The 6,000-nt window shown below is 40.9% G+C and overlaps 1 protein-coding gene across 3 annotated transcripts in view; it reads right to left on the reverse strand.

Moving 5' to 3' along the window:
• The window catches only part of bcl9l (bcl9 like), a 41,065-nt gene extending 38,193 nt beyond the window's left edge, over positions 1-2,872 (reverse strand). Inside the window, exon 1 of one of the 3 annotated variants that reach the window (XM_043264213.1) lies at positions 2,687-2,872. The gene's annotated coding sequence lies outside the window, so the exon portion shown is untranslated. Of the gene's footprint in view, positions 1-1,471; positions 2,018-2,686 lie in introns of those variants that run through there. The other 2 variants (XM_043264214.1, XM_043264211.1) reach the window with 2 other exon arrangements.
• Positions 2,873-6,000: the final 3,128 nt, after the last annotated feature.

Below are 6,000 nucleotides of genomic sequence, written 5' to 3' on the forward strand. Positions count from 1 at the left end.
CTACTTCTGAAAATTAAAGACAGTTCCCAAGTTCCCCCAAAGTTCACACAGGTCTCCTAGCAGAAGAACAAACACAAATTTCTGGTAACGTTTGGAAACCCATGTGACTGTCTTTCTTCCACGAAACATGCCCTAGCCACTCTTTTCGGTATGATTAATGTAAACTAGTACTTTGGTGGTCAAGAGACGTATACACGTTTAAAAAGCTGTATATTATATACCGTAAAAGTGGCCCATACAACTAGGCCTTCTGAAACCATATATGACAGCTAACAAAACGTAATACAGCGTCCTGGCTCCTCTGCACGTTCGCAAAAGTTCACTTGAAAAAAATGTCTGATTTATGAATGAAATCGTTATATTTTCCACCATTCTGTTGATCCGTTTCATACAACCAGTTTGAATGATTCATTCAATAATTTGACTAACACGGTCCTTGATTTCAGCTCACCGACTTAATGATCCGATCAGAGCGGGTTAACAGCTCATTGGAGTTAAATTTCAGTCCGCTCCTCGCGCTAAGCTGCGATATGGCTTTGGAATATCACACGAATCACTTCTATGATACTTTGGCCTCCTTTCTGAAGTTTGAAAGCCATGCCGTTAGTACCAACTGCGAAAAAAAAAAAGTGCAACCCGTACATTCCTCAAAAACTCTCCTTCTCCGTTCAACGTAAGCAAGTGTAGGCTACAGGTTTGTGATGTGAAGCTAACGAACTTCCCATTTAGCCTGAAACACGTTTCATTAATGTTTGACATCTGCACGTTCTTAATCCCGAAGTGCATTCTATCATTAAAACACACTTCCTGGGCTGTTTTACTTACAAACCGTGCTTCTGCTATCTTTGTTTACAGTAAATGCCTCTCGGATTTTCTGCGTGATGCAAGGGCATTCAAACATGCGAGCGTTTTGAATGTGCGCACGACGCTCATTTGCACAATATTCAAAAATTCAAAGAGAAACCGACGTCCTGTCACTCCGTAAAAAGCCCATCTTTAACGCTGACGGTATCGCTAGAGACGACTGACTTCACGAACGTGATGGTGAGCAGCGGCCGTCACATTCTTCAAGTGCCTGCCTCTCTCCGCCAATCAGTCGCGACATTGTAACAGCCTAGCTCGTTTTCCTCAACCCAGACCTTCAAACGACGATCAAAACGCCCTAACTCGCTCTTAAGCGGCAGCTACAAGTCTTCCCTGGCTTTTTTTTTACGGTCACATGGAGACGGGCCCGACGTTACTCCCGAGCCTCATTAGCATCCGTTGCATTGAAGAGAGGCGGTTAGCAGGCGAGGCTAACTCCAGGATCCCCCTACAGCTGCTGCTGTGACTGCGAGTTCAGCGCCGGAGCGCTACGCTACAGACGCGGCGCGATAACACGCGGGCGACTGACAGGTCGACGCTTCGGCGCTGAGCGCGCGCGCGTTCCGCGGCGGGCTTGTGTGGGTGCGTGAGCGCGGAGCTTGCCTACCCCATTCCGCCGTGCGTCTGCGAGCGGAGGCCGATGTCAAGAGTGACGGCCGGCCGACATCACCCGAAAGTGTCCGCCGCCACTGCGCAAGATCCTCCTCGGCTGGGTGTTAAGCGACACGACGCGATGCCCCGGAGGAAAGCCGCTGGTTGAATATCGGACGCTTCAAAACGCTGTTTGGCTCGGGATCCGAGCGGAAGACGAGTCTCGGGGAAGACGGCAGATCATGACTCCGCTGTTGGAGACGCTGTCTGCATATTCCAGCCCGTAGTGTAGAGGTAGCAGAAGGCGCTCAGACAGACAGCAGCTCTGGCGCTCATTACTCAACTCACTGTACACACATATGAGTGACACACACGCTCGCTCGCTCGCTCGCTCACTCACCCAGAGCTATATCAGGACTGTTTCCTGCTGTTTCAATGAGCTCCTCTCATATTAGATCATAATTATACACCATCGTCTAATTAGCACACATTTTTTACTTTAAAATAGTCGACATTATTCACGACATCATACCATTTTAGAAATCACACATACATACAGTGTGTATGTATATAAATAAAAAATAAATACAGAACACACACACACACAAACATATAAAAACAATGTCTGTATGTATTATTAATACTAATATTTCTTAATATGTGTGTGTGTAATAAATATTAGTATTTTATATATATATATATATATATATATATATATATATATATATATATATATATATATATATGAAATAAAAATACAGAACACAGTATGTACTATTAATACTAATAATATATATATATATATATATATATATATAATATATAATGTATGTGTGTGTACAAATTAAAAGAAAATATTCAATGCAGCGTTATTTATTATTATTATTATTATTATTAATAAACAAAACATTACTATATATTTGTTATGTGATCACTTATGCCCACGTATTCATACCTTTCAGGTAATAGTTGTGATCATTTAAAGACGGATTAAATGTGGCCTTACTTCTATTAAAAGCATGTTTTTGATCTACAGTAACACAGGAGCCACTCATGACTAGGCACGATCAGAATATCTTCCTTTATTGGTTCACTAAGACTGAGGAACAAGGTTATGCAATTGCGGTTGGGTGAATGAAGCTCACGTCTGCTTCGTCTGAGACATCAGACACATAACCTGACCTGACAACAGAGGTATCAGATGTATCAGCCCTCTTAGATCACTCCTTACCTGGCATATGCCAAGATCAGCGCTCTCTCCCCGGGAGGCATGATACCCTCTGATACGTTTAGACCCTCGTTGCTGGGTGTTCAGCCATCATTTCACAGGTGAGCACTCCCTCTGGTGGTGCAGGAAACTGTTAAAAGTCCAAAAAGTCCCTTTAGTGAAGCCTTGATGAATTTAGCATTTTACTGTTAGGCTGTCAAAGCAGACAAATCTTCTAAAACAAAAAGTATGATTATGTAAATGTGCATTCCAAAGTGAATTAACCACAGTTTCATATCCGACAGGCTTGCACTAAATGCACCAAAAGTTGCACCACGGAGAAATCAACCCCTCCTAAACTGAAGCGCAAGCTAATCTAATTGTGCGCATACAAATAGCTCCTTTATGAGCTGGTTGTGTTTATATTTTTTTACCCCGAGGAACCAATGCGTTATAATCACGTATACATGATGAAACCTAGAGAAATTCAGGATTCTAATTGTGCTGTTCAATTTATGTAGTAAACACTGCTGAATGGTCAAAGTGGTTTATATAAAAATAAAAAATTCTATTTTGCACTGGCTAAAGTGTATTCCTGAAAAGAACTGGGCTCTTTCTCTTTGTCTCCCAAATCTGGTGTTGTATTACACTCTCAAGTGCCAAGCCTTGAGGAGAAAGTGGGAAAGAGAGAGAGAGATGAATGAAATAAAGACAGTAAGAATCTTTGTAGAGATACAAACTTGTGTAAAAATCGTTGAATTTAACCCTCATGCTCGGTTTGGCATCCAATAGACCCCGAGGCCCTTCTACTTGCTTGAAAACACATTTTAAAATGCTGGTCCACCCAAAAATGAAAATGCTGCCATCATTTACTTACCCTTATGCAAACTGCATGAGTTTTCTCCTTTTGTGGAACATAAAAAAGGTAGAAAAATTTAGATATTCAAGCCCCCAAACAATATTGGTTCCATTTGAATTCCGTTGTATTTTTCCCCATTGATTATTTGCAAATCAATAGGAAAAATGCATTGGAATTCAATGGTTGGTTCAATGGTTTACTAACATTCTTAATTTTTTTTTTCTCTCTGTCTTACGTTTCAAGCAACAAAGAAAGTCATACAGGTTTCTTTTTTGCTTTAAATATTACGCATTATGCTTTATAGTAGATAAATGATCAAATGAAAATTTAGTCACCCTCCTAGTGTCGCAAACTTGAATAACCGTCTGTCTTGTGCATATAATACTTTTTTTTTTCGTGTGTATACAATAAGTTAGTCAACTGGTTTTTCTGTGCAGGTTTGGAATGGTATTAAGGTGAAGAAAATTGTAAGACTAAAGAAAAATGTAGTTGTGGCCAAAATGGCATACTGTACACTATGATGTACTCAGCCTTCTAGCGAATGAATATTAGAAGGTTTAAAAGGAAAGCTGTGACTGTTGAGTGCTTGAAGTGCATTCCACGCGTTTTTTTCCTGTCAGATAAGTGCATCATTCGAGCATTGCTGAAATTTTCAGTGTGAACGCACTACTCGCTCTATTCCGTCTATAAAATGGAAGTAGTGCATGTGAATTGGGATGCAACTAATGTGTTCCTGAGGATAAACTGACCCTAAACAGAAACGGCGTTACTGGGAATAATGTCCAGTCAGTCAGACATTATCATAAATTAAACACAAACAGAGTGCTTGCGTGTCATCTTTAAGTGGTTTATTTTCCAATAATGACCAACTGGATGGACATCATCTTGCTGTTGCGTGGCTGCTTATCAAATAAACACAGAAACTGACATGAAATATCGATTTAATTTAAAATAATTGTATAATGTGAGAATGAGACCACAGCGTGTTACCAGAGACATGAAACTAGCTGTGTAGGAAATTGGTTGCTTGGGACAACGGTCAATTAAATAGTTTAGCAGCCAAATATTTGACCGCAGAATGCATGATTGGCCAATCAGAATCAAGTTCTCCAAGAGAGCCGAGCAATGATGTTAGATAAACATGGTCACATTTCTGGAAAATGCATGGAAGCACAGTAAAATATTTGGAAGGGAAAGAGGTTTCTGGAACAGTAACAGAACATTGTTTTAATCCTGAGTAATGAGTAGTTTATACGCCCGTTCCCAATGAATGTGATGATTAATACCGTTCACGCAGTTATTTAATTATATCGCCCGTATAAAATGATCGCCGGTCTGCAAATAAAAGCATCAGAGACCAGACAGCCTTTTGAAACGGAGACAGAGAGACGCCCAAATCATTTCCTCCCGGCGCTGATCATTTAACACACAGGGAGCGTGATGTGTGTTAATACAGACGTTTGGGATGCGTCTCCCTCCTGCCCATCTCGCTTCTTCACCGTTACCGTCAGCCGCTGCGTGCCACGACAGCAACCGCATCAATTAGGCAAGGAAATGAGAGTTAGATGCGAGAACCAAACAGAATATAAAGAGAACGAAAATGAGACAGAAGAGGAAGGTCAAGAGTAAAGGAGGAGAGCAAAACAGTGGGGAATGAAAGATCCTGAGGAGGAGAAAGGGGGAGAAAGAGTGCGAAAGCAGTGTTGTCATGGAAACTGGCAAGGATCTGAAGACCAAAACAAGAATGTAAATTGGTTTACCCTCCGCGAGTCTGATGGAATTGGATAACAAGAGGAGAGGAAAAGAGTGAGGGAATGATAAAAAAGGAAGAGCGATGTATGATTGAGGCAGAAAGGAAACGGTTCCGACTGTCAAAGTCACATATTAATCAGATCAACCTAAAATAATCAAACCTGCACAACACAAGCCACCAATATATGAAATCATAGGAGAATAGCTGGTGCAACAGGAGCAATTGGAAGAAAAAGCATCTAATTATGCAGCCAAATCAGTGACTTAAGTAATTACGAAGTGCTTTTAATTAGCCTTGGGAGGAACTAAGGTGGGTTAAAGAGAAGCTTGTGTGTGTGAGTAACTGTGTTTCTTTGTTGCCTTGTTTGTCTTTCACGAGTTTAATTTAGCTTGTTAGTGGTGGGGAGTTCTCCGGAGACTTGGAGCTTCCCCCACATCAGTGTTTTATAGAAAAATGAAATAACTCCATCACACACAGCCACCGGCGGGAAGAGAGAGAGCAGGTTGGACGGGTCCCAACGGAAAGCTGAAGATATTAAGCATAGAAAATCTGAAAGTAGTTACAGACTAATATTTTGGCGTCTCCATTATGTGTATCAGCCAGTGTGTTTTTTTAGTATTACTCGAAATTGGCACAGGCAACATTTGGAGGATGATAAGATTTAAAGATAAAACTTTTTCATCACTTTGGCTATTCATTCTAGGTTTCACACAAATACTATTAGCG

Source organism: Puntigrus tetrazona, chromosome 18, assembly GCF_018831695.1.
Source record: "Puntigrus tetrazona isolate hp1 chromosome 18, ASM1883169v1, whole genome shotgun sequence".
Classification (NCBI taxonomy): domain Eukaryota; kingdom Metazoa; phylum Chordata; class Actinopteri; order Cypriniformes; family Cyprinidae; genus Puntigrus; species Puntigrus tetrazona.